At 34.2% G+C, this 17,367-nt stretch overlaps 1 protein-coding gene across 5 annotated transcripts in view; it reads left to right on the top strand.

The window, feature by feature from the left end:
* The window catches only part of FSTL5 (follistatin like 5), a 295,874-nt gene that overhangs the window by 179,102 nt on the left and 99,405 nt on the right, over positions 1-17,367 (top strand). The window lies entirely within an intron of this gene.

Here is a 17,367-nt window from a genome sequence, read left to right as displayed (position 1 = left end):
GCTTGCTTTGGTTTTGTTCTTGCATTTGGGTAAATAAAAATAGAAAAATTATTAATCAGAAGAAGATGGTAAAAGGTTTTTAGTAATTACTGAGACATCTGGATTTCTTAAGCATATCTGACATTTCCACTGTAAAAAAAAAAATCTGAAGATACAGTTTTGCACCAGATTTCATGAAAGTACTTTGAAAATTCTGTAAATGGAGTTAATAAAAAAAATTCCAATTTTGCAAAGCTTGTGAGCTTTTCTCACTAGACCTTAGAGAAAAGTATATTACAGTGCATTGGAAAAGATTTTTTTATTGAATGCTCCCAACTATCCATTACACACAGTAAGGAGAAATTGGCTCAAAAATGTCTGCATTACAAATAAACATATTGGAGAAGAAACCGTTTTAGTTCACTTCATTGTTCATGGTTAATTAGGTTCTGATAAGGTTTTCTTTTTCAGTAAAATTACTAACTTAATTTCCCCAAACATAATAGGAAAATTTCAAGTTTCATTGTAGTATTTTTCCATAACTTTTCAGTTTGTTATATTTTTTCTCTTTAAATATTTTGCTTCCATAGGGTGAGATTTTTTTATGTTGTATGGTTTTGCAGTTTACAACAATCCTAACATATCCATATTTTTGGCCAACTGAAGTACATAGTGAATGAAATATTGAGATTTAAATATTTTATTGAATATGTCACATAAAATATGTATAAATTAATTTTCAATATGAAAAATGTCAACTTATTACATTTTAAATAAAGTTTTAAATAAAAGTAAATTAAGTAATTTATCTTGGCATCCTAAATTAAGTGCTTCAACAACCATTTGAAGTTTCGTATCTTTTCAGGGGGGCTTGTTTTTTTTTTGTGTGTTTGTTTCTAGTTTATAAAAGGAGTAAATCTATTTTAAAATTGTGTGCTGTACACAGAGAAATGAATAGAAATGTCATATAGGTACCCCTAGATAAAAAAATGTGGGTATATAATTTAATCTGATGGGTGCTTTTTAAGGCACCCACTTAAGACTTCAAATTCCTGTTTGAAAATGCCTTCTTAATGTCAGTTTTGAGAACAGTTTCTGGACAGTTCCACATGAGTTCTAAAGGTACTTCAGGGCCCTGACCAAGGAAAACAGTGGAAGTAATGGAAAGAATTGGAAGAATTCCTTCCTTGGACATATTTTTGTTTTCCATTTTAAACTTCCCAAGGCAAAAGTAGCACAAGTAGACACATAATAGGCTGGAGAAGAACATTCAGCTTACCAGCTGATAAACTCTTCCTATTATGTCTGCATTTATTACGAGGGCACTCAAACCATAGTAATTGCAGTGATCTTACAGGTGATAATACACTTTCACTGTGTTCAGAGAGAAGGACCATTTTTGTGTCTGTCTTGTATTTATTGTATATACGGCCCCATTTTTATTTATTTATTTAGTTAGTTAGTTAGTTTTTAAAAATAATTTATGTTTAGTTTTGTCTTAGCTGATGTTTTCAGGCCTTGGTTTGGTCTTTCCCTCCTCAGTCCTAAGTCAACAAAGATTAATTACATGCAAAAGTTTTGCTCATAAAGGTCCTCCTGACCCACATGCTGGACAATGCCATAGAATAAGGGGAAAAATTCACAAAAGCCATGAGATTGGAGACTACGAGGAAGAGAGACTATTTACAAGAATATATGACAGTAGAAGGAGAAATGGTTTAAAAATTAAAGAGGACAGGCTTAGATTAGAAGTTAGACAAAAAGTCTACTCTGAAGGTGATGAGGCACAGGAACAGTTGCCCAGAGAAGCTGTGGATGCCCCATCCCTGGAAGTGTTTGAGGACAGGTTTGATGGGGCCTTGAGCAACCTGGTCTAGTGGAAGAAGTCCCTTCCCATGGCAAGGGGGATTGGAACGAGGGATCTCTAAGATCTCTTCCAACCCAAACCATTCAATGATTCTATGATTTCCAAGATTTTTTTACCCTATATTTGGCAAAATTTTTGTTGCTCACTCATAAAATGTGATAAGGGAGAAAAATTACAAAGGCAGTGCTTTTCAAGGGGCTTCATGATGCATCCCTTTGAAAGGGAGAAGCGCATATCTATCCTAGTGACTTGCATCTCCTGAACTTGTTTGTCCTAAAAGGAGGAGAGACGTGCTTCTATATGGTAAGTTTCCAATGCTCAACTGATTCTAATGATCTAAAGATACAAAATTTGGAGAGAGTACGATAATTGCAATATTAGTTAAATATGACAAATGCATTATTTCTCTTTTCAACCTAATTTGTCTTTTAAAAAAATGCAATGCAGTTACAAATTGATTTCTAACTCCAGAAAGATAAAAATAATTACTATACTACCAGCCCCCAATGAAACACATCAATTATCTATAAATTCGTTTTTGTTTTATAAAAATGAATAGATTAATCAAATAGCTAAGGGGAATACTTAATTTTTAAAAACATTCTTAGAAGAGGACTTTTAGGCTTACCTTTTCTTTTTTTTTTGGAAGAGGAAGGTCTTTTTGTGATTCTTACTGTAATCTCAAAAGCATTTGAAGAAAAAAACTTGCTTTAAAAATATATATTGATGCCTTCTCAGCTGGTGCTAAAGAAAAAGACTCAGGAGCAGTTAATTGAGGGTGAGATAAGGAAAGGGTTTTAATTTGTGCCAAGGCATAGATGTTACAAGACGCGCACGCACCGACTGTGCCTAAGAGGTTACATTTTATAATAATATCTGTCCAATCCCAAGTGTTTCCACGCTGGTGGAAACACTTTGCTCTGGTCTGCTCCGGGTCCACTCCGTGGGAATTGGATCTGGGGGCTTTTTAAGACCACCTACTTCATCATTCTCATCATCCTCAGAGCACAAAGGGTACACAGTCACCTAGTTCTTGACTCTGTTCTGTTGTTCAGGCCAAGATATGAGTGTTTTCCAAACAGCATAGGCCTTGCCTTGACAAGAGACTAAACATTTCTGCTGAATTCAGGGGTAGGATTGATATGGGGTGCATGGAATGGGGTAAGAGGGTTGAGGAATGTGTAAACTAATGGGTGCTAAAGGGTGAGGAATACAATATAGCTGCTTCTAAAATCTACTTCTACTATAATTACATATAAAGCTTATAAAAATTAGCAAAGTCAAAAAACCTAAAAGGGTCATAAGGCATAAATATGAAGGTTTTTTTGAAGGCAGGATATTGTTCTTTAACATATCTGTTAATCTTATTAGTCTAGTCTGTAACAGTTGCTAGTACACATATTAGATAATGCCAGTTGTTTTAGTGCATTCACAAGGTGCTTAGATAAAAGCATTAAATTTTGACAAATTGTTAGTTCTAACTAGTATCTAACTTTGTATTCTGAAGTCATATATTCAATGAAGGAAAGTATAATTTACATGTTATTATTTTAAATCAGGAAAGTAGCATTGGTTTAATCCTCTAATGATAGAACTACGTGGTATCTTTGAAGACATGCACGAAAAGATCTTGTTTGTTTGTTTTTTAATTTTATTTCAATAAGTCTTGATCTCTTGTCATCAAGCCTTTGCCTGGTTAATATAGCACAGATCTCTTAAGTGGTTTTAAGTAGCTTCTCATGTGCTGTCACTGCTAAAAATATTTGGATGTGTATAGAGTTCAGTATGTCACCTCAGAATTTAGGCTGCTACAACTCCATTTAAATATTGAGAACAGTATGGGTGAGGGGAAAGAATATCAAGTACTCCAGTCAGTTAAAACTATTTTAGTGGTCTGTGATACTGTAAACTGTGAAACTTCTTCCTTCTCATCACTCCTGGCTTTCTAAATGCTCAGAAATAAACATCTCATAATTGCATATAATAATTATTTATGTATTCATTAGAGAACATGTGAGCTGAGTTCAGTAGGAATATTTATGTATGTGTGGGTTGCATATATTTGATAAAATTGTCTGTCATGCTAACTCACTGTTAGTGCTGACTTCACTCCCTCTGGTGACTGGACCCCTTTTTTAGTTGGATGAATATTATCTGAGATGTGTGGATGTGGTACTTAGGGACATGGCTTAGTGGTGGACTCAGCAGTGCTGGATTAACAGCTGGATACGACGATCTTATAGGTCTCTTCCAACCTGAATGATTCTGTGATTCTATCTACAGCCTAAAAGCATGTGTGCAATTATCCAAATGTATTATAGATGCTGTTGGAGTTAAAGAAAAAAAAAACAAACAAAACCCCACTCTTTCCCCAATCCCCAACAAAGAACCTGACCATTTTCTACCAAAGGAAACAGGCTAGCAAAATGGCCCTGTGCCTGTGTTGTATACAGAATTAAATGGTCAATAGATTCTCAAGCTGGTTTTCTAAACAGATCATGCTCTCAGAGTGTCCAATCTTATCTTAAGTAGGTTAGCAGTAATTTATGTGGAAATGCAATTCTGACCGTAGTAAAAAAGAAGGAATCATACAAAGGCTATGAAGCAGAGGTATACATAGTGCAATATTGTGTCAAAATGTGTTTAAAAAAAGATGCAAAACAATGAAAACCTAGAGGAGAGTAAAACCACATAAGCCTTCTCTACGAAGTTATTTAGTATAAGAATTGGGAGTCTGATTGCCTAAAATGGTAGAGATCCAAACAATTCATCTGGTTGCCACTCTGGCATAATAAATGATTGGAGAAGGTGTCATTTTTTAAAAATTTGTTTTGCATTATGATTATTATTCTTCCCAACTGAGATGTGGTAGAGATGTATTTGTTGGAGGGAAAAGCTATAGTGTTTTTAAAACTTGCTGAACACTCTATTTAAGCAATAGTTGATGCTGAACAAAGATTAATATGTTCTTGTTTATGAATTATCAAGTTCATACCTACTTTGAGTGACAACATATACATGTTAACAACTTCTCTGAATTAGTACAAATGTACATCTAGTCCAGTACTTTTGTTCTGAGAGTGCCTAGGGAAGATTGCAAAAGAAGCAAAAGCATGTAAGATTCCTCTAACATACTTTCTCTTTAGTGATTTTTGGCTTGCAGAGTGCTTCTCTTTAATAGCTCTTGATGGATGTCTCACTCATAGATTTGATTACTTTTACCCATGTGAAATTAGTGTCTACAGCATTCTGGTTCAGAGATATTCACAATGTAATGAATCCTGGATACAAGTGCTATCTTTTTTATTTCATAGTACACACCTCCTGTTCATTTATTTAGTTCTTGTAGGATAAGAAACCATGAACAATTGTTCTATATTTCTAATCTCTGAAACGCTTTTTTTTCCCCTTCAGTTGCTGACATATCTTTGTAGCCAACTCTATTCCATTCTGAAACCCCTCAGTCATTTAATAGTTGTTTGTATGGAAAAGCGCCCAATCTTTGATTATTCTTGTTGTGTTTCTCTGTTCTTTTTCAAATTTTACTGCAAGTTTTTTTATAGGGGGAGGCACAAAAAGCAAACAGTCAAGTTGCTCATGCAACATGGATTTATACAGTGGCATAGTAATATTTTTCTGTTTGAGTACCAGTCTTTGCCTAATAATTCCTTTTATTGTCATACATTGTCAGGACTGAGTATATATTTTCAGAAAAGTGCAAATTATACTCTAAAGATCTCATACCTAGGCAATGATAACTAGTTTAGAGCCCATCACTCTATAAAAAAGGTTTGGAACTTTTTTTATTTCCTTCATGTAATACTTTGAATACTGAATTAAGTATATTGAATTTGACATACCAGTGTCATAACTAACGTCTTCAAGCAAACCAGCTTCTGTGTTTGCTACCTAAACTACCTGATTAATTGTTCTCCATAAATTCTGTTCCAGCAAATGTTATCATTTTATTTTCTTTCTGCTTCTCCTGAATGATGTTGAACAATGAATAGAACATGTGAGTTCCAGTGGATGTCCAGGTGCAACTCCACTGGTGACTTTTCTTCAGAAGAGACCTGCAGATTCTTTCAAAGGAGAAGTGAAAGAAGATAATTTCCCAGCCCATGACAAGATCTGATGCCCATTGTTAGTGAAAAGGTAGAACAGAAAATACTGTAATTAGGACTGTAGTATACGAGACCGAAGTGCTAAGAACCATAGCTTAACCCAGTGAGTCTTTAGGTTGTCCTTTAACCTTTGTGCTGATCTTAGATACATAGCCCATTACCTGCTTTGATCTTGGGGAAACATACCAGGTATGCAAAGCCAAGAGTGGAATACCCACAGTCCTTGTTCTAGGAATATGTTACCTTGTTCAACATGAAATTATAGACATTTGCAAGAGCATCTATTCTTAAGAGGAGTAAAATACTACTCAGTGAATAACAAAAGTTAGAAGCCTCTGTACAGTCAGATGACAGAGCCTATCTTGAGTTCTGCTTGCAGTCTTTTTCCCTCTAAACATCAATAGTCACTTCAGCCAGTCAGTAGGTTTTTTCAAAATCTCTTTCATACTAAAACTGCTCTCATTTTCTGTGAGGAGCTGCTTTGTAACTCTAATCTGCAGATTTTTGGGAAATCTTGAATAACAGTTGCATGGATATCTTTTTTATTTTGTGGAAATATGGTATTTCTGCTATGCTTTAGGCTTTCTAACTACCTTTGCAGTTCAGCTAATTTAACCCTGAATTACTGTTTCAGAATACTGTCCTCTCATTCTCCTAACAGAACAGGATGAGGAGATAGTTTTTACAAAATTGGGTTATTATAAAACTCAAGTTCAGAGATCCTAAATGTTTGGAAATTCTATTACCATTCTGGGAAAAATGCTTTGAAATTTGAAAGTGAAATGAAGGTACACAGTAAATAAAATTGGCAAAGTATTATATCTGTAAACTGAAAGCTTCATGCACAAAACTATGAATTACCAAGGCTGCCAACTCTCCTCTTAAAATTCCCATTTCATTATTGATTAGTTCCAGAAATACATCATAGATTGAACCACCGCATTTTAAATGTTTCATTTAAGGTAACTGCAAGTATGCAATATTGATGTTCATCATCTGTATTTGCAATAAACAGGAGCATTAAATTTGGATCTATATGAGCAAAATTACTTGAAAATATTTATGCTAACTCCTAGCATTTAGATAAAATGTTTTTACTTGAACTAGTCATGTCCAAATACAATAAACATATATAAACTGATTTTTGCATAAATTCCTTTTTTTTTTTGTTTAGACAAATTAAACAACATTCGACAATAAATAAGGTCAAAACCAATTATCACTGTTACTTTAGTGAATTAACACTTCCATGTTCTCTGGAAAAGAAAGCTATATTTAACACGTAATTATATTTCCTGTGAAATTTGTTTTCAAGAGAAAAGCAGAAAACATTAGAAGCAATAATGGGCTAAATGCCTTTTTTTAATTGTGTGTTATTCCTGATGCACATTACTGACTGTTCTTACCCAAATACCATTTTTATTAATTTATTGCCATAGATGTAGTTCAAAGTATACGGCAAAAGCATAGCTTATAACAATATTTGGTTCTGTGCCTATTTTTAAATAATATAATGTTATGATTTTTTGATTTGTTCTTCATTATGACTGCATTGAAAACAGGTGGTCTAGATTTACAGGTGTTTTGAGGTTCATTTTAACCATTCAGTTGTTAATCTGAAAAACAGAACAAGGAAGCATTCTCTGATCACCTTTACCTTAAGGTACTTTGGAATATACCAAACTTCTACAATGATGGAATTTTTGTATTTGAAGCAAATTTTTGAAGGCTACTGGGAAGAGGACATTTGATTATAGTCAAGGAATTACGTCCTCTGCTTTCCAATGATTTAGTAGATCTCACAGAAATAAGGAATGTCAAAAATTCATTGCATTTTGGACACTGTATCAATCAAGCACTGGATATTTATGCTGCGGGTTAATTAAAAAATCTGAGTGATCTTTAGTTATTTTAGATAAAGAGTTGAGTTCTGGAAAGTGCAACATGTATTGTACATGATCTAACACAAAGCAATCTGCAGCAGGAAAGGCTACTCCAAACCAAACAAGACATTTTGGATATCTTTATATTCCACAGGGAACGCACTTTGAGCATTTGACTAAATTTTTCTGAGATCATGTGTTATTCAGTGAGACAGTCATTAATTTCAACTGATTTCACTGACAGTAACTACAAAGTAGGTAAATGATAGCACTAGTGACAAGAATTGCTGAAGAGAAAACACAAAGAGTCAGTGATGGACAGAGGGTGAAAGAAATTTTCTAAGCAAAAAGATGTAGAAGAGTCTATAATTGACAAATGCTCCCTCAGAACCTAAAACTGAAAACCATGATCCTTGGTCATTTCTCTTGGCTACCACTAAGGAACTGGGGAGTCCACTGCAGAAATAGTGAATGATGCTTGTAGAAAGACAAGAAGCTGTGGCAACTCTTAGACCTACAGTTTCTTAGATCAATTTGGAGATTCATACACTCTTATGATCTAAATCCATGTAAGCTGGACTTTCAGTAGTTCTAGATGTTGGATTTTTATTTACATCAACCTTTTAATATAACTAAGCTATTAAAAGAAGTTTGTATTAACTTTACTTGACTTTTTGTTGCATTATGAAGCAAATCTTAATTATATTTGCACATATGCCTTAGTGTTCTGTCTTATTTGATAAAGAGAATGGAAAATGAATCATAGGTGTAGTGCAAAAATAGCTTTTGTCTGTTAAAACTTCTGCATCTTTTATTATCGGTGCTGAAAGGTGTTCAGTGAATAAGACAGATAATTACAATAAGAAAAAAGAGAAAAATAGTGGTAAACAAACATGTGTTTTTAAGTGGAAAAATTGCCTTTGCTTTTGCATCAAAGCTCCTAACTAGCGTAATGCATCAAACTAATAGTTCATTCAATTCAGATTAATTGTGTAGCTGAACATGGTTGCATATTCCTCATGCTCAGGATAAAGGATGCATTTGCCCAGGTTGTGAGTACTCTTAGATGAAGCTGAAGTAAACTGAAGCTGTACTTTGAACAAATGAAATGGTTGCATACCATTTCATAAAAAAGAACAGTATCATGTTAGGAACCTAGGCCTCTTGAACACTTTGGACAGTTTAAGTTTTTTTTTCCTCACTTCCCATGCCTCTGCTATGTGGTGTCAATATTATTGCTCCCTAGACTTACCTGGAGACATGAAGGCATACTGGTAGAGTTTGCAAAACACGTAGCTGTCCCTTCAAAGCTCTTGATGAAGACTTGAGAGATACTATTAAGAACTTTTCAGAAATCCCTCTAGGCTACTTGAACTGGATTGCCTTTGCCTTTTGCAACCTTTACCACTACCATTAGTAATTCAGATTTGTCACAGACTACTTTGTAGCTGAGATTATTGAATCACAGAACATGTCACAGGGGAATTCTGGCAGGCACTTGGCCAAGCTTCTTTATTCATGTTCAAATTGTGGTCTACCTGAATCCTTGTCTGCAAAACTGATTTCTAGCCAGCTGAATTTCTATATTTTTATATGGAATTACTCTGTCCCAAGTACAAGACTTTTCATTTGTCTTGGTAGAATTCCAGTTTCTCAGCTACTCCCCCTGCTTATATAGATCCCTCTGAAGGGCAGTCTTGCAGAAGTATGCTTTGTGATCCTCTGAATTTGATGCCAGCTGCAAGTTTTCTGAGTGCATTTTGTCCTGTCATCCAAGTCACCAGTGAAAATTAAACAGTATCAGCCCATTATTGAAACCCCTCGTAGCGAGCTGATCTTTAGTCTGTAAAATGCTGACCATGGCCCTTTGAGCCTGAAGGTATGGTAAGATACTTAAAATCCACTCATGCTATCCACACTTCCCTAGCTGGGACCCAACAGTGCTCTGAGTGACAGAATCAAAACCTTGCTAAAGTCAATGATGTTCACTACTGTTCTAATAACCATATGGCTCATCATTTCATAATAGAAGCCAGTTCAGGCTTAAATTCACATGTATACCTTGCAAAATGTTCCCTACGTATAGATGAATAAGTACAGCTTTTTTGCTTCTCTATGAAGTCCTCTGATGTTAATGTTGCCTGTGTCTGTCTTTACAGCCTGCAGATTTGTTGACACTGTATTTTAAAAACCTTTTTATAAAATCATCATTCATTACCAGTCTCTGTATTTGTATTTGCCATGATCACAGGGTGCATAATTTGAATGGATTTATTTAAAGTTCAAAAAATTAACATGTAGTTTTATCATATAACACCATTCATGAATACTTATGTGTACCACTGTTTTGATGGAAAACATTATTTTCAGTTTTATGGTATTCCTTTTTGATAATTTCTAATATCCAGTACTGGGTGAATCTCATGATGGTGATGTGCTAAATATTTACAGTTGGTCTTATAAAGAATCATTATTGACTTTATACCTCATTAGATTTCCTGTGAGGATTTAGAAAATGTAGTGCATAATCCTCCCATATGTTTATTGGTACTTATCAGCCTTTTATGCATTCTTCAAATTGAGAAGTCTTTGTTTGAAGTCTTTGATTGAGAAGTCAGTCATCACAGTTTATTATTTGTATCTATCTCAAAGTTTTTCAGATGTTTTAAAGAAAAATACCATCAGTGGTTCAGTCAATGAATATAGTTGATAATTAAAGTGTCAGCATGATAAGGTGTCTTTTAGTTGCATTAATCCTGAAGGTGGGAGTGTTTGTTTCATTCTTGACTTTTTTAAACATCACCTTTTAACCCTATTAATATTTAGCTACAATCATATTTACTACATGAAATTCAGTTATGTCCCATTCATATAGAATGTAAGGGCAAAATTATGACTGAGAAGTTTGTGAAGATTAAGAAAAGAAAGTCTGTTACCAGTAGTTTATAGTCACTAATCATCAGCTTTCATAACAGCTGCAATTTTGTAGGATCCTGCAAAGTAAAAACTGTTGAAAGTATCCAAGGTAGAAACTGAACACAAACTGTTTTTTCAGTGGCTGAATTTTTGGCAGAACTTTAGTTAAAATTTCCCTGTGTGGAGAAGACTTTGTCTCTTGTCTGTCAGATAACAGCTGACCTTGAGAAGGTCTTTCTCCAAGAAAGGTGGGAGGCTGACAAAACTCTAACGCAAATGGTGGTGCCCTGTGATGTTGGAAGAAGGAGAACTTAAATCTGCATCTGCAATATGCATTGGCTTGTTCTGTGCATGACTGAGAAGATAAACTGTGAAACTGCACAGTCCTGGATGGGATGCTGGGAAAGCTTGTATTTCAGCTGACAGAGTGTTCCAGAGATGTCAGGATTTGACTCCATAGACAGCAGAGTGGTGTTCCAGGTCTTGGCAAAAAGGTATACAGGAAGATCAGAAAAGAGTGATCTAAGAAATGGTTTCTAGAATTTTTGTTTTATAGAAATTTAAGAGACTTGGTGACCCAATATCTGGGTCCATAGCAGATGACCTCTACAGTATACATGGGGAGAGACATAATCACAAATATTGCTATGTATTTGATACACCAATGGAAGAATCTGAGTAGGTTTCAGTATTGATTTATATTGGCTAATGTATTTTTGATCAGTGTCTTGAAAACGACTTTTTTCTTATCTTGGAACAAACTGAAAGGTCAGTTGCAATAGAGGACAATCTGGTTAGTATTTCTGTACTTAAGTGTATATACTTCTGCTATTCTGACAGCAAATTATAGTCTGGTAGCAACTTATAAAGGGTGTGCTACTGTTTAGGTTAAGATCTAAATCTGAACAAAATATCTGAGATAAGTTGTTGGATGAAAAATAAAGTGCTCACTGGCATGATCTCCCTGTTGTCCAAACTACCATACTTACTGGAATATTACAGCTCCTGTCTTCCCATATATGAGGAGATGTGCATTTGGGAATAGATGGAACTTGTCCAGAATTCACACAGGAGGTGGTAAGAATGCATTCCTGCAAACTGACACGTTAGCACACTAAGCTGTGCTGCCAAGCCATGGCATAACCACGAACTCTCCCCCCATCACCTTACCCAGTGATGAAGCCAAATAAGTTATTTCCAGGTGTAACAGAAACCAGCTGATGCTGACTTCAGTATCTAGAGTTGTTACCTAAATAGCATATGTGAATATATTTCCGAAGGGACAAGAAGAACTAACAGGATCAGTGGATGTGAGTAGTGATGTAAAGAAGGTCTGGGAAGAAATAAAAGGAGATGAGAAGAAGAAGAGATTAAAGGAAAGAGTGGGAAGAGGGAAAGAATAACAGTGGAGGCTATTCTAAATGCATCTGAGATTCTCTGTAGTGATTTTCTGTAGGGAAAGCAGAGAGAAGAAAAAGCAAAGACTTATTAACAGATTTTAAATGGAATTAAATCAGAGAAGCTGTCAAAATACTAATTTTAAATATAACAATCTGTGTAAGACTGTATACATACAGATTGAATGGGCATTTTTTTGCATGGTTATTGATTTGCAGACAAACACTAAGGTCATTGGATGTCAAACTCCATGTTATCTTTCTAGGAAGTGTCATTTTCATATATTCTTTTTTTTTCCTGAAGAGAGATGCTTTTTGAAGCTATTATCAAAAAGTAATCTTTTTGTCTTTTGAGTGGAATAGAGGGCATCAAATTATAAGTATTTTTGAAGCATTTCCATGGGGGAAAGTATCCTAGTTTTAAGAGTTTTATCTAACTTGATGAATTCCACTTTAGTTGGGCTATTTAAAAGCTTTGCTTAGGCTGCTCACAGCTGCAAGTACATCCCAATTGTGGAAATTTGTGGCTTGAACTGGCCTCTTTGCATTTCTTCCTCACACTTCTCTGAAGGTTTTGTTGCTACTCATTACAGATTCTGGTACAGCAGCAAAACATTCAGTGCTCTCTTCAGCAGAAGGATCCCTTCTTAGTGCTTTTTTCTGTCTACAACATTCCAAACTGAAAAGTAAGCTACAAAATTTATAAATAACCCAAAACTCAAATGAATAAATGCAATGTTGTTAATAATTCTTTTTAAATTATGTTTTTAACAAATGAAACCACACTGATATTTAACTGAAGATAGTAGATAAGAAAACAAGCAAAATAAAGACTTTCACTTGAATATTTTCTGCCCTGCTAACTAAATAAAATCTGAAAGACAGTGATATCTGTGCAATCACATATATGCCCATGATGCAAGATCAATGGAGTTTGGGTATCTTTCTCTGTTTTTCAAAGTCTAATGAATATATTTACAGTGACTGTAGAAAGCAATAATATCTTTCTTTGCTTTTTCCCTTATGTTCAGTCACTATAGTAGGTAGCATTTCCAGAATCTACAAGAAAAATTTTTCAAATATATTTTAAAATATGTATTTCTGGTGTAGATAATTTCCAGTGCAGAGAAATATGTCACAAAAGAGTTGGTGAAATGCGCAGAAGCTGACAGTATGCATAGAAGTAACAAATTGAAGCTTTTCAGAAATTTGGTGATGTGCATAAGTTGGTGTTCATGTGATTTTACAAGCAGCACTAGAAAGGTATTTTGGAAATGGTGCATTGCATTTGACAAAAATGATCTTTCTTCCCCAGAAGAAATAGGATAGGTCGTGTTAATAATGACATAGAAAATTTCTTTCAATATAAGTATCTTCCAAAATTTTTCAGTTAACATCTTTTTTATATATATATGTGCCTTTTTTCTCCCACTTCTGCATTTTTTTTCCTCTTTTGTACATCTTTCCTAATACCTTTCTCACTATCATTGCAAAGACTTGGCACAGCAATTTTGGAAGCTCATAACTGAAGCTCAGTTATGTGCATCTAAAAATATTAAGTTCAGAAAATTAATCCATGAGATTCCACAAAAATATCTGAGACTAAATTTATCATCTCATCAGTGTTACATCAACATCTGATAACCTTGCTTTCTGCTGATATTGTTTTTAAAAACTGACACTTTTCAGTCCCATTCTTCAATAGTCATTGTTAGCAATACACTAGCATAGCAAGAACTGTTTTTCTATTTTAAAGAAAACATCTAAAACTCAAGGGCAGACAGTACTTTTTTATTGTCAATGTCAGTGTTGCTGGGGAAAGTCATCTTATTCTCCATATTCTGAACAAAGCCACTTATGGTGGATACAAGTGTAAAGTGTTAAGTGTTGAACACTAAATGAGAAAATTGGTTGCAAGTCTATGAGGTTTTTTGAAATTCTAATGAATCTCATTTGAAGTATGTATGCTAATATTGCACTATGATCTGCTAGATTCTCATTTCTGCTTTATTTATGCACAGGTAATTTTTAGCGCAAGCTTTCCTCTTATCTTAAAATTAATACAGACCTTTTTAAAGGATTTTTAAAAAGTAACTATTGCTGCAAGAACAGCTGTTTAAGAGAATATATCAGAAAATGTTGTAATGCTATGCATGCACAGTCATTATTCATATGTGTCCATACAAATGATCAGATGGGTAAGATGTCCTAGCTGTGCATGTTATATCATCACGTATCAGGATAGGTATCATTAGAATAGGTAATTTGGCATATTTTCTTAAGCAGTGATGTATCATTTTAGGTCAGAGGACTTCTCATATTTTCTGGCCTGGGAAATTAATATTTCATTTACTTTGATTTTTTTTTTAAACATATCTTTAACATTTGCATCAACTTTATTGGCTAGAAATATATTGTTGTCTAACTTGGAATATTGAGTCTATAAAAGCTGTGAGTTTATATACACACAAAAACCTAAGATACCGTATCCAACTACTTTCACATCAGCAATTCCAGGAAGATGCATTGAATCAAATTTTAACCCATCATAATAACTTTGAAATTTCCCTTAGGATTCCTTGAATGGTGCATGAAATCAGTTACAAAACATACTGAGAGGATATGTTAAGGTTGAGCAGGCAGTTTCAGTCTGCTGAGATGATAGTAGGAACAGGAGGGAGAGAGACTTATTATCAGCCACTTTGTTTACTGTCTCTTCAAGAGATGTAAATGCATAAAAACTGGAATTACATTCTTCTTCATAAGGAGAAAGAACCAGTGTGTCAGTCAGGATATCCAATGTTTGTATTATTTTGCTTATCCCTAATAAATAGTCTGTGAGAAATAGCCTGTGGACATTATGGGTGCCGATTACTGATTTCCACTGCAACAGAAGACTTTGAAGCCATATAGATTAGGAGTTGGCTTTCTTGGCCTGAGTTTTCCTCTAGGCTGAAAAAGCTTTCATAACAATTGAATGGCCACTGCAACTTCAAAGGGTTCTCATAACAACACAGTCTGTAGAATGAATCCTTTATCTGCACTGTTGTAAATATTGTTAACATGTGTAGTGATGATACTTTTCAAAACACAATCAGGTTTACCTAGTATTCCTGTGGTACTGATACAAGAATATAAGGCTAACTAATACATATAGATATTTCTTTATATTTTCCAAAGTGACTTTAGCCAGATTTGAGTGACATATCTTTACAGGTTTTTTTTATCTCATGTATTTCCTGTCTATTAAGTAATTCTCCAGCTGTCCAATATGGTTCCTGTTTGATACAAAGTAACCATGACACGGTTGAGAAACTGCAAGAATGTATTTGAATTGTCGGTCAGTGCTGCTACTACTGCACTTCTGGTAATTCTGATCTTGAATGATGTATTCAATGAGGTGCAGCCCACAACTTCATGGAAACATTCTCTGTTTCTGTATTTGATGACAAGAGAGCCTTAAGGAATCGATGACTCCTCATATGTCTATGAACTGTGCTTCTGAACTATTTTTTAATGATCCTAGTGCCCTGAAGAGCAAGTGAAAGTATACGTTTTATTGATTTTTGTAAAGACTTCAGTGAATCATTATAGTGCATGTTTCACTCCTTTATAACTTGAGTTCTGTTGAGTGCTTTGGGCTGTGCAGATTTGTGAGAAACACAAGGTCTTGGGGAGGAGTTTAATTCAGTGGACATAGCAAGTGAAACGCATTTAATTGAAGTAAGAATTAAATTTAAAACACGTGCATAATGAGCTCTGAAATTTTGCTTTAGCATTATCAGTTTGTGAATTTGAAACTAACAGAAAGTGATTATTGCTGATTTTCATAATGATTGCCATCATTAACATTTTAAAGAAGTTAAAACATTTGTAATATGTGAGCAATGACATTCAGAGGAAATCCTATTAAAAGCAATGAAAAATACCAGAAGGGTAAAATTATGTTCAGAAAGTAGTACACATTGTTTAATAATTCATCTGCATTGCGGTTAATTTACTTTTTTCATTAAAAAACGTTAAGATACCTTAAATTATTTTCCCTTAATTTACTAATAAACTTAAAGAAGCTTGAATTCTTTAAAAAAAAAAACTTAGAAATCATATTTACTGGGTGATTTACATGTAAAATTAAGAAACATGCCTTAAAATTATAAAAATTACTGTATTGGTCCCAGGTCCAACTAGTCCAACGCTTTCTCTCCATGTGAACTTAAGTTGATATCTAGAGAAGTGTAAGAATCACATTATTATAATTTGTTCTTACTCTCCCAAGTGTTTGTGTAGTCTCTTCCTGCACATGTAAGATTCTAGAATCCACAAAAACCTTTGGAAAATATTTTTTTTAGATCTATCACTTCAAATATGAAAACTACTGTCCTTCATTTTGAACCTGGCCTTCCACTTACTTACTTTGATGGTTTTCCAGTCTTAGAAGAAACAATAAAGCATCAATACCATGACAGCCAAAATTTTGTTGACTTCTGCAAAATCTCTCTGCATTATCTGCTTTGTAAAATAAAAATTCAAACCTATCTAATTTTTTAAAATTATTTAAACTGATCTATACCCTTGTCATACTTGTCTTTCCACTGAGCTTTTACCCACTTTGCAGGGGACACAGAGCTTCATATGGTATTCATGTGGACAAATCACAGAGCAAAATTACGTTGTTTTTTGTTTACTTTTAGTTCTTTTACAAAGAACTTCTAATCATTGATTTGAATTTTTCTCTGCTAGAGAGGATAGAGTTGATAAAACTGCTTGTCATGACTCCACTGTTTCTCTCCTGACAAGTCAACTTACAGCCCATTGATCTAGATTCAAAGGATTGCTTTTGCTGTTGTTTAATGCTTTTCCCTCCCATTTAATTTATCTACCATTTTATTGCTTGAGTTCTCAATCTCATAAAGTCCTTGAGCTACCTCTTACAGCCTACATTCATTCTTACTATTTCAAAGAACCATTAAAACATACAGACTTTGCTTCAATGGTAAGCACTTTATTAGTACACGCATCTATAAACCTTTGTAAGATATAATCATCTATAATTTATTTAGTAATTTGATTTATTTCAGATGATATTTAAGAATTTTCTTAAAAGATATTTTCTTATGCAGTAATTTTTGTTCTTAAGGAAATAAAAGATGAAACCTGTTTCAATATTAAAAGAATTTGATGCTAAGTTCACTGAAGCAAGA

The sequence above is a fragment of the Pseudopipra pipra genome, chromosome 4, assembly GCF_036250125.1.
Source record: "Pseudopipra pipra isolate bDixPip1 chromosome 4, bDixPip1.hap1, whole genome shotgun sequence".
NCBI lineage: Eukaryota > Metazoa > Chordata > Aves > Passeriformes > Pipridae > Pseudopipra > Pseudopipra pipra.
This window is presented reverse-complemented; position numbering and strand designations above follow the sequence as displayed.